Source organism: Microplitis demolitor, chromosome 3, assembly GCF_026212275.2.
Source record: "Microplitis demolitor isolate Queensland-Clemson2020A chromosome 3, iyMicDemo2.1a, whole genome shotgun sequence".
NCBI lineage: Eukaryota > Metazoa > Arthropoda > Insecta > Hymenoptera > Braconidae > Microplitis > Microplitis demolitor.
Genome location: NC_068547.1, coordinates 23,454,993 through 23,480,363, shown reverse-complemented (window position 1 = coordinate 23,480,363; position 25,371 = coordinate 23,454,993).

The following is a 25,371-nucleotide window of genomic DNA, read 5'->3' as shown; positions in this document are numbered from 1 at the left end:
AGAAGGCGGAAACGGTATCGCGTTTGACCAAAACCCGTGGGCAATTAAAGGAGGAGTTAACAAGTCAACTCTCTATCATTTCCTCTGCATCTGAAACTAAAAATCTTACACATATGGTATATATGTGCACAGAAAAAAAACGGGATTACGGATTTTATTTAAATCCAATTTCAAAAAAATAAAAAAATAACTGGCCTCTAAAAGTTGTAATTTTGGGAATCCAAGTGCATCCACATCCAGATGTGCTATTGAATTAATATATAAATACATATAAGAATCGATCAGACAGAACAGAAAGGGATAAATATGTATATATATATATATATTTAATATGTAAACGAAAAATGATCGTCGAAGACGCTGGGCAGCTGTCGAAAGATTAAGATAACCCTGAAGGTAAGCAAACTGTAGGCCAGTGCCAGAGAACTGTGGATTTAAGGTGATTAAAGGCACCTGATATCGACGAATTATTATAACCAGACATCATACCTTCCAATGTATTGAAGACTAATACGAAGCCTTACTCCGGCTGCTTTAATTTTTATATTATTTTCAATTCCAATCGATTTTTAATCAACAAAAAAATTGTCGCCAACATTCATTTTTTGTTTTTTTTATTCATAAATATGTTGTTTGTCTTGACATTTTTTTTTTTTTTACTGAATATTCATACCCAGACTCCATAAATAGATTTTTTCCCAAGAGATAATTAGCTGATAAATATTTTAATTGGTAATAAAAATTAATATTTGTTGGCTATATAATTATGCGAATAAAAATATATAATTTGTAATTATTTGAACGGATGGAAAAAAATAAATGTCACGAACAAGTATGTCGGCTATTTAAATCTATAGGAATTTGATAAGAGTCTCGGAAAAAAACGAATGTACGGGTCGGAGGGAATCGAGAGTCTGATCGTAGGTTGACTTAAAACTCATAACGGCAACTTCGTGACTCTGTATTTGTTCAAGAAACAAAAAAATTTATCTTGGTTCTTTTAGCGAAGCTGGAACTCAGAGTCCGGAGTCTCGCGTCCTCGGTCTCAGTCTCAGTCTCAACGTTTTGCTCGTTTTCTATCCACTGGAACCATCGATGTTTCCTTACCTTACCAGGATACATAATTATATTATAATAAACTGTAACGATACGAGCGTGCATCTCCGCGAGTAGAAAAATAACAAGACGAGCAGGCCTATCCCATAAATGTTTCCTCAAAGAGGTGGCCTAGCCTCGTACTCTAAGAAACAAACTCTAGTAAGAGTAAGAGCAAGTACCAGATTTACCCGGCAAAACTAATTTCCGTATGCTGCACTCGCAATGTCGATCAGAACAAAAAACTCAGACCTCCCGCGACTCGGACTCGGGTTTATCTGTCATCTTGACAATAAGACTGCTTTTAATTTAATAACTTTCACGTCTCATATATTTTTTATGAATATTGATACTCGATTTTAAAATTTTGGTTTTAGAATTTTTTGAAAAGTCCTACTTATTGATAAATAATTTTAAAAAAATTAATCAGAGGTAAAATGATAATTTTTTAATTGAAATTTGAGCCGAAAATTTAAGCTCAGTTCGAATAATTTGAAATTCTAACCGAAGAACATTCGTTACATGCTGAACATAATTCACACACTAATTATACACATGTCAGCCTAATTTCCGATTAAAATCCTAAAATAAAAAGCGATAAAATTATAGCTCAGTCTCATTGAATTAAAATAAAAATAATAATAAAATATAGCCCGGGGGTAAATCCGCGAGAAAGCCGAACACGAGTAGAGAGCATGGGTGAGTGTAATATGAAACGTGTGAAAAATATTTATATAAATATACAATGTATAATATATAATATATAATATGTACTATAGCTTACATATATTTTTTTATTGAGCTAGAGTTTATTCGTGTTATAATAATATTACGAAAGAGTTGGCGATATTAAACGGAGTTGAGTAAAGTCGAGTCCTAATAAGCGGTTGTACAGAGCCCAGGCTCCAGAGTACGAGAGTACGAGAGTAGAGTCAAGCCAAGTTGGAGTAGAGGTGAGCTCTTCTCTTATTATATTCTATAATACTTAGCACGTTATCTCTTGGGATGTTTGCTCGGGCAAGTCGACGTCGTGTGTTGGCTGGCGAGTAGTTGGTATAACAAACTGAAAATATTGTGGATATTGTGCCCCAAGTGAGAACTCGCTTAGCACAGGGAGAATTCACGATCACAGAGCTTGATGCTTTTAAATAAAACTCTAAACCCTCGGGTTAAATCCTGGTTCATCTCTCAACACCTCGCCAACTGGCTTTTTATATTCTATATCTATTTTATTCTCCTGCTAATATTTTTTACGATAAATCTAATGCTAGTATCGGAGGTTAATGAGCTAAGCGTATTAAGATGTTGACAAAACGGATTATTTAAGAGTTTAAAGAATGGAAAAGATAATAAAGAACTCGAGGGAGTGAGTAACGGAGAAGAATTAACCCGAAACTCGGAGCTGCTAAACAAACAACCCTTCTTCTTAATCATTTAAGTGATTCGGTCTTGCTGGATCGCGGGCAACCCTTTACTTCCATCAGTTGGAGCCATCTCATCTCTTTTCGGCAAACTCGCTCATTCACTACATTCAAATAATATTCTGCCTTTCTTAAACTTTAATTAATCTCTTTTCTCAGTCCATTACTGTTAATACCACCAAAAAATAACATTACGCTCTTTAAACTTAACTGAAGAAACTTTAAAACCTTTAGCGCTAATCCGATTCCCGCTAAATATAATTTTACTTATAGACAACAAAAAATTACAGTAGAAAAAATTTTAATTGACTTTTAATATCAAGCACAAAATTTTACCAGTCTAACTATAAATACTTAATTGAAACCCGAAATAATTTAAATCAAAATTTCGGAATTTTAAAGTTGAAAAAAAAAAATAATTTTTTTCTAAGCGAAATAATAAATTCTCTTATCGAGATATCGAACAATGAAAAAAACATACGAGTCCGAATTGACGAGTCGGGTAAACGCGAAGCGACGGCCTGACGTCGAATTCGATTAATTTTCCGGTCATTATTTTTTACGGACCTTATCGGAGACTCTGCCCTAGCGCCTTGCGCCCAGAAACTCGCGATGCCATCGTGAATTCAAGTTAAGCCCAGCCGAGATCCTCTCAATTCATATTTTTTCCATCTTCCTCGCCAAAACTCTCTTCTCCTCTCGATATCAGCCGATCCTCCCACCCGCACTCCCTCTGTTTTACATAAATGTCCTCTCGAATCGCAGAAGCTCCTAAAGATGTCCTCGCCTGAGCCGTTAAATCCCTCTTTTTCTTTCCCAATAATTCGTCCCCGTTTTCCAATAAAAATTTAACCTCAATCGATAAAAGTGATGCGCAATAGCATAAATATATTAATCACATAATTATCATCACCCAAGTAATTAAATGTTTTAAATTAATCTACTAATTGAAGCGATTAAATTTCCTGTAATCAACCGCAATTTTTATAAAAAATATTCCATTTAAAATAATAAAAAAACAATATATTCATGGAATATAATTATCTTGGCTTACATTGATTGAGAATTTCAAACAACCGGATCATCCGGGCGGTTCTTTTTCTTCATATACATATACAAGTATACATATATTTTTGCACAGTATAATGCAGTAGCACGCGAACATGGTGGAACTGCGTATGCAACAACCAATGTAGTAACGTCTGAGGTTCTCTTCGGAAGTTTGTCCAAACTTAACGCATGCATACATCCAATAAAAATATAAACATACGTGTGTTGGTATAAGGATCGGAGCATGTGATTGCACCTCGAATGTGTTTTTGTTGATACGAGTCTCGGTATATTTATATATATATATTGTCGAGTCTCGGTGAGGGGGAAAAATGCTGGGCAAAAGTTGTTTTAAAGAGTAAAAGAGTGAATTCGCGAAGGGCAGGGAGGAGTCTCTGAGGTCTGAGGTCTTGTTGGGCGGAGCTTCCTGACCACAAAACACCCGTCGACTTATTTCGCGAGCCTTCTGGTTTTATTCGGCAACTTTTGTATTTATATTTGGAATTATTTAATAATAAATTACTACAATGTATGCATTAATATGCGCGGCGATATTTTTTTAAAATTTTGACTCAGTTACCAGCTTCCATTGAGTCATGATCCGCGAGTTGGTTTAAATCACTAAATAGATGCACTTTGAGAACTAACGATTATTCTTTTGGCCCGCGGACCAATCCCATCGAGAGCTGGTTCCAATGATTATGATTATGATTATGATTGGATTTGCCGTACAGTTGGAACGCCTTCGTCTACAGGAATTTCATTTTTTATTTTTTATTTTATCAAAGGTAGTTATTGAATAATATTCATCTCCGTCGTTAGTCATGATTGCAATAAAATTATTATTACGATAATTTTGGCTTAGAAATTTTATAACGTCATTTAACCAATGGAATTTGTATAATGTCGAGTGTAAGTGTACGAGCCAAAGAGGGCCAGTATAAATAAATGATAATAAAAAAAAAAAAAATGTAAAACATAATAATAATAAATAAGTTTTAAGGATCTCTGGCAGCAAAAGAAGAAAGAAGCGACCGGAATGGCGATCGCCGGTTGTTTTATATTCGATATATAAAAATATGAGAGTCGAAAAAAAAAAGTAAATACAATATATATATATGTATAAATACATTATATTCTGTTAGGTCCAGCACGCATTTTCGGTTTGCCAGGAGACGGAGAACAGCATCAGCAGCAGGCAGGACGAGACGGGCCACCGTGTGATTACCCGCCAGGATGGAGTGAGGAGTTAGTTTGGGGCATATATGAGTAATTTGTATTCAGCCCGATCATCCGTATCGAAATTCGAATCTACTTAGTTCTGAGAACCCTGCGAGAGTGTAGTATATAGTAGAGCCCTGTATACCCAAACTCTATATACCGGAGAGCCAGAGCCAGAGCCAGAGCCAAAGCAACGAGATGGTTCGGCTCGGCATCCCCCGTTCCACCATTCCAACGATTTCCGATCGACCGTCATCTACTCGTCCTCTTCTTTTATCCAGCGCCATGCTCCTTACATACCATCCCCCGTTATTTTTTTCACTCACCCTCTCCCTCCCTCACCTTTTTCTCTCTCCCCCTGACGCTCCTCAGCTCGCCGCCTACTCATCCCCCTACATAAGCTCGATATAGTATTATTCCCGGTTCAGTTTAATGGTCCTGGGCGATTATTACCACGGCCACCTCCCCCCACCTTTTTCTTTAATTCCCGAGTCTTATTTTATTTCATTTTATTCTTGTTTCATCTTCCTCAGCCTCCAGATTGTTCTCTCGCTACCTGCTCATACTTTGCCAAAAATTATTTCATGATTTAAAAATAAAATTAATTACACAAGATCTCTTTATTTATTTGTTTTTTTTTTTTTATATTTCTTGCAGACGCGCAATCTACCCATTAGACACTAATAATTATAATTACTGAGAAATAATTAAGTTTTGTAATTACAGGCAGTAATGATATATTTGAGAGCTTAATAAAATTTTTTTCAAGTCGGATCGATTTTATTATGCAGATATTAAGATATATAAATATACAAATATGTACATATATGGAAGAGTGGATGGATGACGGAAAAGGCACAATAAATAACGAGTAATTGAAAATAAATAAAATAAAATAATAATAAAGAAGTATAGTTGGCACATCGTCAATCGACAATCTCACAAAAATGTACGTGCACTTGAAAGGATTTTTATCTACGTGATGCATTACACGCCGCGTCTTTCACACGCTGACTCTCATGAGTAATTTACTCACGAGATCAATTAAATCGACGTCGAGGGTATGTATATATATGTACATATGAGTAAGCGAGAAAGTGAATGAGTGAGGGACGAGTAGGAGGTTTGAGCGAGGATTGAAGAAGATGCATGTATACATCGCTGCCTGCCCAAGTCGACGAGGGATATTAATGAAGATATTTAAATGAGAGAAAAAATAATGAGAGGACGCTCGAGCTTAAATTCTTTGTCGGTGGACTACACATGCGCTATATATATCAACCAATGACTTTTGTATACTGTATACGTAATGCTCTGCCTCTGCTGTTACTCTCATCCTTGGACATTTTCATTTTTCCCTGACCTATCATGACTTATGAAAATTACACTCTTTAGCTCTGTAATAATATTTTTTAATTATTATTATTACGATATTTTTCATCGCATGTACCCGCTGTATTTATTTAAAGGATAATAAATATTCGGGGTGGTCAAGGAGTTTTATAAATAATAAGGGGGTGGTCAAGATGGACCGTCTGAGAATTTTATTTTTTTTTTTAAAGTGATCCTAATTTATTTTATAAATATAATTTTTTTTTTTTCGGGTAAATTTTGTCCTCAAAAAATAAAATAATTTTTTTAAAAAGTATAAAAAATGAATTGATAAAAAAATTCAGAGCGAAAAGAATAAGAGGAATCCGATATGTCATTAGCATCAAGAGACTTAATTCACTTGTTTCTTCAGTTTTCACAAAAATTAAATTAGACCGAGCGAGATGTCATTAAGAGCCTTTTACATCCTTCCTAAGACCTTAAGGCGGGGAAGCCATTAAAGAACTGGCAGAAAAGAGCAACCCTTGTACCCACCATCTTCTATTCTACTTATACTTTAGCTTCTTGTATTTACATTTATTCCAACACTCCAGCACTGTCAGTTGTCACCTACTGACATCCTACTCAGCTCCTCACCTTCAACTAAATTTCCTCCAAAGTTCATCGATAATTTTTTTTCCAAACCACAATTTTTATTTTTTAATTCGCGTCCGACAAAAGGATCACCGATAAATTTTTCCAGGTCAAGAGGAAGCTCCTCCTCGTCTCTACTCATGTGAATCCAATGAGAAAATTAGAGATGACTGCAACTCATATATAAATATCTTCATCATCCTCAGCGTATTCTGATATTCATTTTACTCAAGCCCACAAAAAAAAAAAAAAACAATTTTTTTTAATTGATCTCTTGTTTGTTTTATTTTTTATACTCCAGCCCAGTCATGCTCAGATTGCCCAGCATATAAATATTTTTTTGTTTAATTAAAAAAAAAATGTATATGTATATCAAGCTGGTGTTTGTTGGTAAGAATTATATGCTACATGTTTAATGACAAATGGTATCTAAATAGCCAAGGGCCAGCGATCACGTCATAACCCTCAGGGATCAGAGGTCACCTGCTTCCTCAATCACGAGGCTCGAGATACGCAGCCGGCAATTATCACGTGAGTAAATACTTGCGATTCGCGATTACCGCTGATGAAGAAAAATAATAAATGATGAAGGAAATGGGGAGGGCATGACTCGAGATAACTTCGCGATAGCCTATCGCGGCTACGAGTTTAATCTACTATGGGACATGGACGGTTCAAATATTTCAATATGTCAACTTTGCTATTACAGGCTCTGTTATTTTATTTTTAATTAAAAAAATTTATTTATAAAAAAAAAAAAAACATAAATAGTCTGCGGTCTCAATGGTTAAGTTCGGTGTGAAAACTGTCGAGTATGATTGACGAAGAAAGTCGATGAGATTGTGATGAAGAAAGCCGCAAATGCGTACGCAGTGATGAGTCGAGATAATAGCTCAGCAAGAATCGAGAATAAAAGAATGAAACCCAGCGGGAGTTTCAGCCTTTTGTTTCCTGTCTTGTGGTGCCGCAGGCTAAATAGTTGTACGCTATTGTTCATTATTTATACCTTGATGTCATTACTCATTATTATAAAAATTATTTTAATATTTTCTCTGGTTTTTTTCCTTCGAATCATTATCATTATTTGCAAGATAATGTTGTCTTATTTTTAAAAACTAATTAAGAAAATAATAAATTTTTTAACATGAATGGAAAAACTTGAGCGGATAAAAATTGGCTAGAATCTATTTCACGATTCGCCGGAACTTTGAGTCGACGATGAATGACTTGTCGAGGTGGAAGTGATCGATTTCGCGTCTCGAATCCCGATTATCGAAGGGTTGAAGTTAGTCTTTTAAAAAATATCCACGCAAATATAAAAGAGAAAAATAACATCCGAGTGAAGAAAAAATAGTTAATATACATATAGATATATAGATATATGCGGTGTGATATTGAGGGTGGGCGCGTGTGTGATATCTCGCGAGCTGAGCGAGTTATGACTGTGTTGCCGCCTTCCTCATGCGAATAAGGATCAAGTCTTCTGTAGAAGTATAATATAAGTTAAGCAAAGTAACTTTAAATTATCTGCGCCAAGCGAAAAAACTCGATGTGACGAGGGCTTATCTTGCGAGCAGGCTTATTGCCCCAGCGCCTGACGACTCCAAGTGCGAATTAATTAATCGCGTGTTAAACACACTTAATGCCATTATTATTGTTATCGTAAATATAACAAAACAATACAACAGTACAAAGATCTTTCAACAGCTTCTTCTGTCCCTCTCAACCCCGTAGAAACAATACATTTTTTTTTTATTATTAAAGGATCGGGATTCGAATATCGCATGCGGGCGCGCAGGTGCGCTGCGAACTTTTTTACTTTCAGCGACAAAAAAAATTTTTTTGCGCGAAAAATAAATTTTGTTTGAAAAATTGAATAGAGATAAATAAAAAATGAAATTTAAAAATTTAAAAAGCAATTGGATGGACAATCTATTGGGTAAATGTATAAAATGAGAGAGTTTAAAATGATGAAAGCCTTGAATTGTATCTATGTCATGCGGGCGTCACGTAGGTGGCCCTGAGATATTTTTTTATTTTCGCTAAAATAAACCGGGATTTCATCCTGGTAGGATCGTATAACATATTGAATTTATAAAGCTTATAAATGTGAATCTATAATATTATAAAATTATGCAGAGCGATCTAAATAAAAGGTTATCTCGATTTTGAAAATAAAAGTTGGTCTGACGGCTGGGGAATTATTTTATTGCAATTATTTGGCAATTTTATTCTAACCTGGTTATAAATAAAATCCAGCTAAATGATGAAAAAAGTAGGCCCTGGGCCATCCACGGCAAGAGTTCTGTGACGTATGAGAGTGATTTCCGATCCTGTGTCTTAAAAATCGGATAATCGTTTCGGGATCCGGAGTGAGGTCAGCAGACCTGCGGGTGGAATGCATCCATTAGTTCCACTCTTGTTAAATTTCCGTGATTCAAATAATTAAGTCTTTTAAAATAAATTATCAACTGTCTACTCAGCCAAAAAATATCCACGTGTTTTTATTTTTATTTTTAATTTATTTATTCCTCGAAATATCTGATCTGTTTGAGGTGTCACCTCACACCTGCTCCTTCGCTGCCCGTCATCTCACAAAATATAATACAATCCACAACATCCAGAGCGATTAAATCGTTAAATACGTACGCGTGCTGTTTAAGTAACAAGAGAAGTACTTCTGCTCGGGTGTAAGTCGGCATCTACATGTATCAGGTAAACTGGAGGTTGAGGTTGACGACGCAAACCACCCTTACAGCCAACAAAACCAGCGCGACCAAAAAATAAAACGCTGATACAAAAAAAAAAAAAAAAAAAAAAAAAATAATAATAATAATAAATAAATAAAATGAAAGAAAAGAAAAGAAAATATAATATAAAATAAGTAAGAAAGGATATAAAGGGAAGGATTGGATGCGGACAAATATAAACGGAGACAGCACACACTCATCTCAAGAGAGTGTATTGTATCCTCAGGCGTAACCCAATAGTATACCGGTCGATTCGCTCGAATTAACTCGGTATCGGCTTACTCTTGGTCTTCGTCTGCCTCCTCCTCATCTCCAGCAATGCTGGCAGAACCGAAAAAAACATTATGCAAAAACACAGACAAGAAAAAGCCGGCAGGCCAGGCGGATCCGTCGATCTCAATTCGTGATGTGCGATTCAATGATTATAAACCACCATCTTTACAAATTTATTTTTTTCCTTCTCTAAATAACTCTCTTTTTCTACCGTTCGTTTTACCTCCAAGTAACCGAGTTGTAAAATAAATTATTAAATGACGAACTAGGCGTAATGTCATTTCAGGATGACTAGACAGATTCGAATATTATTTAGTCGCCCCATCCGCGAAAAGGCATAGACTGGGTGTTTGTTATCCAGCAGCCAGGGCGTTAACGCGATAATCATGACACGGAGTATGAGGATGTGGATGGGATGGAATGAACTAGAGACGAATATCAACGACAACAACATCAGCAGCAGCATCATCAGGAGCAGTAGAAGCAACAGCAGCGGGTGGATCGAGGTCCGAAGCTACGACTAGTCTAGCATATCACATAAAAGGGAGAGAGAGTTAGATAGCACCTGGGAAATCCTAATACAATCGGTGGTCGTGAGCCAGCGTCGAATGAAGCTCGGTTTAAGCCACACATAAGCGCCGTTATAGGAGTGGTGACGCAAACCAGGTATAACCTATTGTAATCAATATTAATTACTCGAGACAATAGAATCTCATTGGACTCGATCGCTCGAGCGGGTCCTACGGGATGAGTGAGACCGGCGTGTTTGCCCAACATTGTAACACACCCTTTCCATCCGCTGGCTCTTGTTATATCATATATATATATTTGTTGTTATGTGCGAGCTGGACGAATATCACCGAGGGTGTGAGTAGTTCCCAGCTACAGCTACTACCAGCTACCATGCCATGGTATAGAGGAGAGACCTCTATACTCATTTACCCATCGCTATAACCTATAACGTTAGTTTCAGCATAATCTATTGTTTACGTTATGCGGCGAGCACGCGAGTGCTGCTGGATCTGCTCTCGAGTTGTTTTAGTCGTAGGAAAACAAAAGTATCACTACAGGTTAGATTAATTCTGTGGTTTTCCTCTGGTCTAAGAGATTCTTATTAAAACTTAGACAAAAGTTTATTGATGAAAATATTCGCGTGATTGTTTGTCGTTACTAGTCCTCATATATATGTATAAATTATTTTTTATTTAACTTGGGTGGGTTAATTCATGCGAACAAGTGACGGTTTCCTTAGGGGAGAAAGTTATTTTACTTTTAGCTAGACACCTTCCGGCTTGCCAGTTTCCGTTATTTTTTTTTTTTTTTTTAATGCCTTATTTTAATTACGGGTATCATTACTGGCATGAAAAATAATATAATAATTCTAGTATAGATTTTTGTAATATATTTTACGATACGTTTAATAAATCAAACACTGATGCGAGTTTAATGCAAACGAACTCTTTGAATCTTTAATTTGATTGAGAGCTCGGAGGAAAAGTTATTAAAGAAGCTTTTGTTAAATAAAAAGTTATTACGAGAATATTTTAGTCTAATGAATATCAATAGTAGTCATTTATTTGAATTTTAATATATAGTATACCCAGTTATCAAGATTATTTTTACCCTCGAGTTACTTTTGTGTAAATTAATTACACGAGAAAAATAATATCTGAGACTTTAATCTCGGCAGTTAATGGACGTCTAGTTTGAAGACGACTCAATTCTGATTGTTATCTAGTTTACGAGACAGTTTACATAAAAACTCAGTAATTGAAATCAGATATATATACTTTTTAATAACATATTTATACATAAAAAGTAATTTAATTTTTATTGTATAATTGGAAATCAAATCGCCGTTGGCTACTGTCAAAAATCGGGAGTCTATTTGGAGTGACTAAAAATTTTATTTCGGTCCAAATTCACTCGAGGCTTAGGAGTTTTTAAAAAATCAATATGAGATTTTTTTCAGATGCGTGGCTTAGAATTTATTTCAATTCGCATTAATTACAATTTAAAATTTCGATATTAAAATAAACTCCTTTTCGTGGTAAATTTCACTCCAGATTTGATCTGCGTTCACTCCGAAAATTTTTTACTATATACAAAAAAAAAAAAATGGTTTCTTGCGCCATTATTTTTTTCTGTGTACTGAATATAAATAATCTTATTATAAATATATATATATGAAGTTTAATGTCTTAAATACACGAAGAGGATTAATTTTTTCTAATACAAGCACGATCTAGCTGTAGAAATACTAGCGAGTTTACTACTCGACAACTTGCAAACAATTCACGTTCGACCGCGGAAACGTAACACGCGAATCGTCTTACTGTTTATTAAACCTCGACAAGATAGTAACTAAATAAACGAGTGAGAGAGTGAGAGAGAGAGAGAGAGTGAGTGGGTGAGGAAGAGAGATGATAAATACAGACGTTTATATATTCAACCAACCACAAGTGAGCCACCCACTTCTTCCTAATTGGCAAACCACCGGATCCGGTTTCTCCCCTTAACTGCATTAGCTACTGACATGCCACGACTACTGATTGTCTTGCTACGCTAGTCTATAGCTATTTAGATTTTTAAAAATTACTGTACTACTTTTAAATGAATTCAATATTTTTTTTTTCTGGATTATTTGAAAATCAATCAAAGCAGAGACGGATAAGTATTTAAGTCATTGATCTATAAATCATCGGATTAGGTTTAAAGTGCGCGAATATCCGGCGAGCCGTGTTAATAGAGCATATGTGGAGCTATAGGCGACGCAACAGACACTCCCACATCTGGATAGACACTCACATCTCCACACTGACACGTATGTCGCACTGACCTCGGGCCCGCGTAAATTGCTTCATTACGCGAGCTAGGGTTGTTTAGAGAAACCGATGATGTTGTTGACACGCTCAACTGCTCCACTTGATTCTGCAATGTTTACTCATCTTTAAATCTCATTCTTTTCCCGCGAATTCAGTCTAAAAAAACAAAAATTCGTTTATTAATTTTCAGACTCCCATGACTCGAATTTAAAAAAAACTTTAATTGAAAAAATTTCGGTGATTTAATTAGAGGGGGAGGAATCCTAGGGATTATAATTAAAGTAAATTGAATAGACTTACTCTCAAGTGTGCAGAGTGTGAGGGAAAGAGATACAAATTTATATTTCGTCAGTAATGAGCTTTGATTTTGATTAGCACGGAGACTGTTTAACGGTTTGATACCTTGCTGGTAATCGAATCCGGACCTAATCTCTCAAGTTATAACCGGGTTATTGCTTCCTCCATGCACTCACTCTGCACCGTGATTTCTCTTCTCTTCTCTGCCGTCTTCTCGGTCCCTTTCTACTTGCCACCCACTTTCCACCCCTAACCTATCTATCTCTATGCTCATTTCATTCCATACACTCCACTGGCAAACCCTTGATCAACCCTTCTCCTTCATCTATCCTTGTCCTCGCCCATTTTCTAACCATTTATTTACACTGTTTACTTGTCTGACCCAAAACTACCTTTCCACTTGTAAAAATTTATTTACACACCGCATTCCACGCTAGTTTATTCCACAATATCCTTCCGACATACATTCATTTGTTCAAAGGTAACAAAAAATTTTAATGGACTCCACAAAAAAAAAACGGCAGTTAAAATTTATTTCTACAAACATTTATCCTTAAATATTTTTTGTCACGACAGTTAGACGACTTTATTTTATTTCATAGTAATAAATATAAAGTTATTTTTTGTAAAATATGAAAAATAATACCGGAAGTTTGAATGGGTTGAATAAGTGTTTGGTACGAGAACGTCATCGTCAAATTCCTCAAGTCTAATTTTACAGTCTGGCATGTTGGATCAATATATTTGACTTATAAGTTGTTTTCACATACATTTATATATATGTGTATGTACAATGTAGTAATGGTGTTAGGTTACAGTTTTAAACGCAACAAAATTATACGTTCGCGAGGAAAGAGAAGGAGAGTAGTAACGTTTAAAATATTCCGAGACGCCTCAGAGTCCAGTCGTTTTATATACACACATATATATATATATATATATAGATATGTAAGCCGCGCGGAAAAGGGCAGAATAATGTTCTTAAAGACTATTATACATGGAGAGGCAGGCTGTTAGAAAAAAATAACGGATAATTATTCAGAGGCAGTAAATTAAAAAAAAAAAATAAACAGTCGGAGAAATGAAAAACCTGAAGCACGAGAACGGGGATGAGAAAATAAATTCAAAATGGCTGGATGCAGATACCGATAAAATGGCGTCAGGATGTTAATAGCCGACTATTAAGTAAATTTAAACGTTTCTATTGATAACACCGATGTCGACAATGACCGATAGTTACTTGGACTCGTTTCTTAACGGGTCTGCTGTTTAATCTCGAGCCAGTTTGATTCGATATAAAAAATAAACCGTGGATTATTTAAAATAAAAATAAAAAAAAGGTTTATGGGATATATTTTTTAAACGGTTATTTTATTTTGTTTGTTGAAATATTATGCGTTGGCTGGCTGGTCCTATTCTCGATGAACGAATTCTTAATCGGAGCCATTATCTCCGTGTGATCATCATCCCGAAAACTATTTCGTATTTTTTACTCCCAAAGCGAAAAGCCATAAATCAAACTGGTCTTGCTCTCAGGACTCTGGGCTCTCAACTCGAATAACCAATTCGGTGTTTCCTCCTCGGGTTTATCTGTAACCTGCTCACTTTCTCTCATTTATTTGTTACAGACTCCGATACTTAATATACGACGGTCTCATTCTACATCACCCGCAACGAAACAATACTCTGTCCATTTAAAAATTCTAATGCTCCCAATTTTCTATGGAACTTTGTAATTATAGGCAGTTTGATGCACCCAAAGGATTCTTTTTACAAACCGTCATTCGTTCGTCTCTCAAGCCGCTTTGTGTAAGTTAAGGACCCACTCTCTTTTTTCTCCCTTCCAGCCTTTCTCTCTTCCTCTGGTTAAAAATATACAAAAATTAAATTACGCTCAGGCGATAATTACGATTATTATTTTTAATGAAAAAACTAAATAACACATATATACTTACAGTTGAAACATAAAGATAATAATTTTTTAAACGAATACTTTTACAGCCGTACTAAAAAAAAAAAAAATTGTAGGATTATAAATAAATAATTTATTAAGTGCAATTAACTTATTTTGTTGGCTCACATAAAATTATTATAGTGAATATATTTGTCATTATGACAGTTAAAGTATAGTGTAGATGACAATAAAAAAATATATATGTAATATATATTTCTGAAAGAACAAGAGTTTTATATTTAACTTAAAATTACCTTGTTCATTATAATTGGAAAATAACGAGCTCTTGTGATTTAACGACACAATCCTTTGCCCATCGAGGGGGTCGACTAATAATAAAAATAATAATAATAATATCGGGCACCCTTTGATCAATAATTTTTCTGGGAGTATAATCGTCGGGATCGATAGAATAATTACTGTCTCTCGGTCGGGAGGTAATGCAATAAACCTCTTGAGGACTCGGAGGCTCGATCGGAGACCAAGAAATATCTATAATATATTTATTTATTTATATATACATTATTATTATCAGAATGTGTATACTAGTCTGACTACTACGCTCCCGACGTATCCTAAGGCATTTAACGTCCAGATGAGTCTGCTCTTTTCTCAATGGATCGCGAGATTTATAACTTGTAATGAGAAATCATTCGCCGCGAGGTGTATTAGATGTTTTTTGGTAATTGCCAAAAATTACTCAGCTCCGGGCATCCTAAATTTCATGCACTAAAACTAACTACTGCGTTATTGTTGAAACTAAAATGGGTGGATTTAAGTTGATGGTTAATTACGAAATGCGCTTACTGCTGCCCGAAACGTCATAATAAATCAAATTTACCCTGACCTGTCCGATGCATAGAGAAATTTCGAGAGAGTATCAATCAAATGGATTTGCCGAGGGAAAATAATATTAAAATAAACAGAGGGCGATTCTGCTGAGGTGTGAATAGAAATTTTTAGGCAATCAACTGGTTTTTTGGTTTTGGTTGTTTGAAAATTTTTCAGGACGATTTTGGCCATTGGCTGGGACATTTAATGGTGAAGTAGGCGAATGTGAACTTGGAGCATCACGTAGACTTGAGTAACATGTGTAATATGATGAAACGGGGTGGGCAGAAAAATCAATCACGCTCCGTTGACGTCCGGAGGAACTCTGGGAGTCACAAAAAATATATATACGTGTATAAAAAAATAAAAATATAAAAAACTCGGCGCGCGCCGTATGTCGATAAAGAATAAAGACACCGTTTCACCGAGTGATCGATGCTCTCACTTACGCCCGAATTCTTTGAATCTCGTGGTGAGAAAAGGCTTTTATATTATTCAGCTCTTAACCATAGCTAATTCCTTTTCTACGCTGCGTTCAAAGTATTTTTATTTTTATGGACAAATAAATTTAATCGTTATTAATTTTTCTCACAGAAAAAAAAGTCAGAAGAGGAGGGTCAGGAAAAGTCAATTGTTTTGACTTTGAATATCTAAAGCTTTTATTTTTCAAATAAAACGAGAAACTTTTAACAGTCGCCAAAATTTTTTTTTTAAATTTTCAGTAATATTTAAAAATTTACTGGTCATCTGAATGACCGTGGGCAAGAAAAATCACTCGGAAATTGATCAGTAGCGTAGGGTGCTTCAACCCTTTCGCAAATAACTGGGGCTCGGCAATCTGATACCTGTGTATCCATGTTTCAAGAGCCGCAATGATTAATGATGAACAAACTTCTCTTATGTTTCTCTTTAGCCAAATCTTTCTTTTTTTATTTTTTCATCAAACCATTTTTTATCCCATACATTTACAATTACTTTGTTAATTACTAAACTGGAAACGCCTGGTGATATGCAGATTTACAAAGTGAGATACATGATCCAGTAACGTAAATCTGTCGATACTCGATTGCCTTAATTTGAGTAGCGTTAAGCTTTACTATATATTTACTTTTTTAATTCCATGCTTGCGCTCCCACTTATTCAATTACAACAATAAATTTTTCAGTAACGTCATGCATTCATACATTCATATATGCATCTCATCTCCAGACTTTCGCGCAATAAAAATAATGAAATCAACTCACGAATGAAAACTCGATCCCATGCGCAGAATAAATTAAACCTCGGCCTCAAGATGTCTGCATGTTTATGCATACATTTGCACTTGACAATTGCACTTTGTAAAAATTACATATATAATTATTCTAATGGAATATCAGCTGGGTATAAATAATCCATGCACGCAAATTTACACTCGAATGCAGTTCACTCGAGTTCGAGTACAATTAATCCCTCAAGTCCTCGAATCAGCAAAAATATCCGATACAAATACGGTCTCTTATCCGAAGAAAAAAGTTTAAATAAAAAAATTATTGCACTGCATCCTCCAATTATTCCATTGCAGAGCAAGTTCAAAGGGGTTAATTCCCGAAGCGGTAATATATTCACCCCTTTTTACTTGAAACCCCGGAGATTTCGTATGTATTGCCAATTTTGCATTTAAACCCCCCGCGTCTCTGGCTCTTTCACTTCCACATCCATATCCACACCTACGCCACCCATCGTGCATCGCGGCCATGAATAAATTCATTCCAGATTCGTCGTTCGATCGCACCTACCTACCATTCGCCTTTTCCTTCCGTCATGTTTTTAAAATTTTTTTACACCACTTCCTTCCTTTCCTTTACTTTACTTTCCCTTCCCTCTCCTCCCAACTCCCCATCATCTTTGACCGGCACTTTACACACCAGAGTACAAACTACTATCTTTTATTTAAATTAACTAATAAAATATACGAAACAACTCTGCTCATTTTATTTTCTATCAAAACAATTATCTGGCTTATCAATCAGTGTCCGAATCTCTGCCCTCCCCGATGCTGTTTTCCGGAAATCTTATTTGGAACAGAGCAGTCCGAGCCCTAGAACAGATTCTACAAAATACCGTACCCGGTCCATTTATCAAACGGACAAAAAACTCAACGTCATTGGGTGTCATCATTTCACTAGACTAGTCAGATGACTTCGTGAGACGTTTGTCAACAGTCTCACCCTTGGACACGAGTCATCAATATGACTCTGAGTTCACGAATGCGAGTGTTAGATGTATGAAGTTGACTTATAGACATGGTGATGACAAAATATCAATATCAGCTGGACGTATGTTTGCTATTGTCTAAGACCACGATGTATAAATTTCCAAGACTTGGTGATACTTAACATACTGAGGGCAACCTCGGCATACTTGGACCAACGAACTATAATTTTTGTCACCCTAAGAGGAAAGTCACATCATCCTCTGGGCACCAGTCACCCCATTGGGTCTTTCAGAATCTAGACGGCTTCTTACCCACCCTGAACTTTGTTTCGTCTACGTGGGATGCTGTCGGTATAAGTTGCTTACGTACAAGCTACTCGAGTGAAGTTTACTCGGAAGGACACGGCTTCTCCGGTGGATGCCTTGTAGGAACTCAAAGACATTCTCGTCGTGGATTGCCAAGTTTAAACCATCCCGAGAGCGATGAGGCTAAGGAATCCCTGACCAACCGATACCCTCGGGCGAATCCCATACGGCTTGCACGACTTAGCGTTCCAACCGCCGTTATACAAAACTTACCACAACTTCACCCTTATCGTCATCTCTACTTATTCGTATTGCACTTAAAAACTCGACAACGTGATACCCTTGAACTCTCCACCGAGCCTGGTGACAACACTGAGATGAAGATTATTTAGAATTGAATTCTTCAAGAATGATTTATTTCAAAATTTAAAAATAGGCACGAGAGGATCCTTAATTGCGAGGGTGAGATTAGAGCGAGCATTAAACAGTGGCATTAAATCAAATACAGATAATTACGGAATTCGGTTGAGATATTGTTTTATATCTGAGAAAATATCTCTGAGAGAAAATAATCGAGGGACGGAACTCGGAGAGCTGAGGAATAGAGTGGGAGTAAGAATTGTAGAGAGGAGTCGTAAAGTCCAAGTTATGGGTTTTCCAGGAGATTCACAAGCTCCCGGTCTATTCTTTGCCGTCGCGTACACACCGACCTCCTTAGCCACCCCTAATAATGGATAAAACGATCATAAATTCGACGGGAGGGCTTTTCAGGCTCTTAGGAAATATTAATTAAAATGTAATTGTTCTGCGCACGAGGAGTTAGAGCACAAGAAGGGTTATATTCATTCTTATAAAACCTCTTAGATCTTTTCCCACCTATTCTATATATATATATATATATATATATATATATATAGAGAAAGATTTCTTTGTTTTCAGTTGCTTCATCACCTATAAATTCACCAAGACACCACCGCTACTTTTTCATTTACTCGTCTCTTTACCGGCGATTTTATTTTATTCTATTTTTGTATTTAGCTCTGGTCTCTGCTCTTAACTCTCGAGTCTCTGGTTAATAATTACGCCCGGAAGATAAATAAAGAAATAAAGGAGCGAAAATTTAAGCGCTCGAGAGTCTCAAGACACATCAGAGAACCGACACTTGAAAGAAGGAAAACACGGGCCCCTAGAGGCATGAAAATTCTTACTCAAGTGGACTGAAATTCCACTGGCACTGCCGCACTAAGAGAAAGAGAGAGGGAGAGAAGGAGTGAGTGAGTACATTACAGTAGAGTAGAGGCTACTACACGCCGTGTGTAACCCGTTACATGTATGTTACTACAAACTAGATTCTGTGAAGTTGTTGAGCTCATGTAGATACAGATATACTGGCCCAGAGTACACCAGAGAGTATATAACAGACATCAAAGAGACGCCAGACAAACGGAGAACGTGAGTAAAGAGACGAGGATATACAATTTGGACATGGAGTAGTACACAGACGCAATGACGTCATTAGACGCTCACATGATAACCATGAGACGCATACAACAAGATATCACGTGTTTCGTTTGTTTATTGTTTGCAGTCTCTAGTCGACGAGCTTCCCAACTAGTTGTCTTTATTTTATTTTTTTTTTTTTTTACATCAACATCTACAGCAACACAATTTCTCATTACCAAATCAGAAAGATTCATTAGATGCCAACAGATACAATCTGTGTCAAGTTTTTTTTTTTAGCGGCAATAAAAACCAATTTTCCGTCAAAATGAGTTTTTTACAGAAATTTAAAAAAATTATTGAAATTTCGTCGCGGGTTAGTAAATTTTTAAAAATTCGAAATTGTCATAAACTTTTTTTTTTAAAGATTGATAGAATAAAAATATTTAAATAAGTTAAGAATTTTTTCTTACCCTCGCATGGCAGTCCGACATACAAAAATCCAAAATGGCGGGAATTTGCAAGTTTGAGATCAAACTGATACCGTGTGAGGGTTGAACACCTGCGGGTTTAAGTGACGCGTGACTTCGACCCCTTGGTCACTAAAGGCCTTCGTCGGTGATGTTGAGTAGAAGATGGCGACTTGCGTTCCTTCGAATAAAAAAAAGTAAAATAAAATAAATTGCGATCAAGAAAAATACTTTTTTCAACTGACGTCTTATGATTGCAAAAATTAAAATGTCGAGGTGTAATTGTTACGCCCGAGTGTTCTTTGACAACGGGAGAGAATCGAGGCAGGGCTGCGTCATATCCATTCGCGATATTGGACGTACTCATCGCGACAGGGAACACACCCACGTATATAAATATATATAGACAAATGTAAGCGTGGAAAGTAACCGGGGTGGCTAAAACAGTGACAGGATTGACGAGAGGCGAGTGCGGCGAGAGATCGGACAACGGCCAGAGAGAGCCTAGCACCCAATTACACTGCAGTTCAAACACATGCAAATTCGTAGTATAAGCTTTATTTGTTGTGCAAATTAGCCGCATATTGGACCACCGAACCAACGGGTTTTGTTGGCTCGGGCGTTCAAGCTGCCACTGCCACTGCCACTGCTGGTTCCGATGCTGGTTCTGAAGCGGACTATGCCCAGCATAAACTCACTGGCTGGCACACACACCCCCGTAGCAGCCTACCCCCAGGTCAATTGCTTATTTTCATCCGCGATATCCATCCAACGACAGCATTACCGTTTTATGCGCGTCCTTCAATTCGCTCCACACCAGTTTCGTGTATACATTCTACATCATCCAGGTGTCGGTCCTAGTCACAGGCAAACAACGCGCACTGTAGGAACATGTTGTTCTAAAAAAAACGACAAAGATCAAATGTATCGACGGCAATTTTTTTTTTTTTTTATTCATAAAAAGGTGAAGTTTAAAAAAAGGCGGGACGATATTTGAATTTATATTTAACAAATATGTATCGTGGAAATATAAATAATAGAGTAAAGGTAAAATAAAATAGTGGAATAAATATAAAATGATAAAAATGAATGAATGGCCGTAGGACACGAGGCAACATATTTCATCATGATGCGAGAGGTGTCTTGTCTAGTCTATTTTATTTGAGTTTTTCGCCTGCTATCCTCGGAAGCCCTAATCGAAATCAATAAAAATATAGAGCACAAGACCGAGGGAGCCCGGAGGTCCGACTCCTCGTGACGGACGACGAGGTCTCCGGGGCTCGATCTATCCTCAGAAACCGTTTGAGGTACTGTTGTGTTGTGTGTTATAGATGTTGCTGGTTCACTGATGGAATGGGACGACGAGAAAGCACCTACCAACCGGGATGAAAAGTACTCCGATAGCCCCCTGACCCCTGGCTATCCTTCACTGGCATTTGTGTCCACATCTCGCGGGATATGTCTTTTTCTTACTTTTTTTATCTCCCACATCTTTTCTCCCTCGCACTTGTGCTGCTTCACTTTGCCCGGAGATATTGCTCGATTTTAGCCGTGAGATGCCTCAATTCCCCACTATTCCCATTCAATATTTATATTAGACGATATTTTATCCAAGAGAAATATCTGCAGAAATACTTTTTTTTGAATAAATCAAAAATTTTTTCTTGCGGCTACTTTTTTCCCATTAGAAAAAAAATTAAACTTGGACTGAAGACAAAAATGGTTTTTTAATTTATTTTTAAAAAATTCGATTGTCATGGAGATGATAAATAAAATGGTGACTTAGATACACATAAAGAGTATTCCCCTAATTTAAAAATCTCAATATATCAACCCCTTGTAAGCTAAACGCAGTATACAGAAATACCGCAGTATAAAATCAAAACAGGCTGCGATACGTCGGGGCGTTTTAACAATTTCCCGAGGCTCGTTTACCTAGTGACTTGCACTCTATTGTTAGACTCTTCTCCCCGAGTTTAACCCCCTCTAGACTATTGTCCCGAGCTCGTCTTACTCCTTCGCACTTACAACTCTGTCATTGACTTATCGTCTGCGGCTCATTTGTGTTTTTTACTTTAAAATGTATACAAGCAATTCCATTTCCACTGAGACTGGCACTGGTACTAATACTGGCACATGCCGGTTGAGCGATTTAATTTAAGCCGTGCAGATATTTTTATGTATCAACACCGACATGCAGAAAGGTCAAAACTGCAAACTCACTTTGCGTTCATATGTTAAGACTTTCTGGCATGCGGTGGACACGGAGGGTGACTTTACGCTCCGTCTACTCAACACAGCTTCGAGAAAATGTGCGAGGATATTCTGATTGGAAATTCTCCTCATAGTATCTTACCAAAGTATTTTACAATATTTTTATTATTAAATTATATTTTAAAGTTATAAATTATACTGGGGCGTAAAAAAATTTTTTACGTCATCCTAATTTCCTTAGCCTTCATTTTTTATCTTAATCCTTCAAGGATTACTTCAATAATTTACTATAAAAATTTTGTGGTCAGTCTAGATAAAGACATTTTTTTTAAAGAGTGGGGGTAATTTTGTAAAAAATTGACAGGACATAATTTATTGTCGACTTTTTTTTAAAAATAGTCAGTAATAATTTCTTGAACTAGATAAAATAATTTTAATTAAAATAAAGTGGGTAAAAAAAAAAAATTGTCATGTAATCTTGAAATAAATTAAATATAAAATAACCTAAAATTCAGGGAAGCTTCTTAACACTTTAAAATACAAAGTAAAATTGAGGTCGAGGTAGCAAGCAAACTCAATGCCACGTCATGTCACAAAACCAGATAAGTTTGACACTTGTATTGTCTTGTAAGATCGTTAAGTAGACATACGGCAAATTAAGTGATATAAAAAAAAAATATTTACGAGAGACGGGGGTGGGATGCGAGCCTGGGTTAAAAAAGAGGGCAGCGAATTAGAGCGGGCATCCGAGGGGCTCTAGTTCGTCTCGCGACACGTTCTCTTCAATCAATATGCAAATAGCGGCTGACACTAATTAACACGGAAGCCTCGTGCCCTCTTTGATGTCAACCGTCGGACAGCCCAAGCCGATTGCTCTTGGCCTCCTTGGGAATTATATTTTACTGACGAACTCTCTCGCATTCACATCAGTATCTTCAGATGTCCTCTCGCTCTACAAAAATCTATCTAATTTATTTTTTAAATAAATATTAATGCTGCTACACTATTCGGGACATTTTCTGTACGCCAGATTTAAAATCACCAGAGTACTGACAAGTGAACGAGAGCGAAGCTTATATAACTGTGTTAAGAAAGCAAGGACGCTTTTACTTCAACTTCAACTTCAACTTCACTACCTTTCCGTTGGCTTTTGTTGGACCAAGACAAGCTTACAGCTTCAATTAACGTCGAAACAATTCAAGTGCAGGCAAGATGGCCGTCCTACTTAAACAAAAGCTTCAACGTCTTTTATTTAAAATACAAATAATAAAAAAATTTTAATTACAACAAAATAAAATCCTTTTTAGTAATTTTCTTGTGATTTGAGTAGAGGAGATCCATGCGCAAGTTCAAATATCAATTTTTAAGAGTTTCAAAATTTTAAAGTGATCTCTTAATTTTTTGAGCTGAAACTTTGTTTAAAAAAGGGTCGTTGCTATAGAAAAAAAAAAAAACATTTCAAAAGATGAGAGTGGAAAAAAAATTGCTTTGAGCCACCCTTGTATATATCAATACATATATGAGCTAATATACATAAGAACAAGTGGGCGCCACACCACAAACTCCTTATCTCCAGCAGCCGAGTCTCGTCGGACAGTTTGCTAGCGCTAATGAGCTGGCAAGATAATTAGCATTATGTTAATTATATGTATGATGTGCCGAGGTCCCGAGACGTAACCCAGCCTCACGGTCAAACTATATCCAAACCCCGGGTACCGGGAGTAAGTAGCCAAGGACAGAGTAAGGAAAACAATGAGAAAGAGAAAGCGAGCCCAGCTAAAGTATATCTACTTCCCTCGGGTGAATTGAACCCCCCGAATGTTTGTTCCTGATGTTTGGACTATCTTACACAAGTTATATACTCAGACGCTCGACTGCTTGTATGAGTTGAAGTGACGTGCTGGTATAGGAGTCTCACCTCTGGCGAGCACAGCGTCGTAGAGCCCAAGAATTAAAGCTCGAGGGGCTGGGGGGTTAATGTATTAGATCCAAGTTTGCCAAGGATCCGGAACGGACAACCAATCTCCTGGCGATGTCGAAGCACAGAATAGGATCTCTAGTTATCGAAGGTACTGCTCCTCTCACTCTCCATCTCCATCTTTGTCTTTGTCTTGGTCTAGGTTCTGCTACGCTTCCTTGGATACTTCTTGAGAAGAGGATACTACTTGGACGGTTTCGACTTTGTTCACTAAACTTGTACAATCCCGAGGTTTAACCCTTGCTAATCCGATACTCAGAGTTCGTAGCACACGACATTATTGTCAAAGACATTATTCCCGTCTTCGTTTACCTTAAGTATCTTAATTCACGTCTTTGTTCTTCGTGTACTCGGCTCCATGATATCTTGATAGCAAATTCTCTCCTATCTCTTATCTCTTTAAAAAAAAAAATAAAACTTTTTCCTGAAAAGACTTTTTAATCCTTACTTGGGTATACTTTTTATTTCAACTCCCGATCAAACTAAGTGGAGTGTGGACACACAGTCCGGTCTTGCGTATCTTGAACAAACTCAGAGGGATCTCGAGAATTGAGTCGAGATACCAGAGTACCATCGAGATTTATAATTGTCCTGTGGTCATTCATGTCATATTTGCCGGACGATAATCATCTGTGATACCATTCAGCATTACTATGCACAGCGTACTCTTATTATTCTTTATCTTTCGGCTCTACGTATGTTTGGTGTATTTTTAATGCTGCATTATGAAGAGACCACTCGACTCGTAATAAAAATCCTCTTCTGAAACAAAAAAATTTATCTTCATCTCGAGGATTAATAATTGCTGTCTGTATTATAATAAATATACTTTACATACTGATAATAATAAGTATACATAGAGGTAATTAATAAAACATGGATTATAATAGGTAGAAGTTGGTAAGCCAGACAGGACGTAGGTTAACGTCTATCCTGAATCCATTTCTCTGAGCTTGTCTATGTACAGGACTGGTCTACTAATTAATTAATCATGCCTCACTCAAGTTTTGGCTGCTTATCCGGAAGTTGCTGGCAAAGTTCACCAAGACGCGTATCGTCGGTATTGTTTGTTATCAACTTTTGTA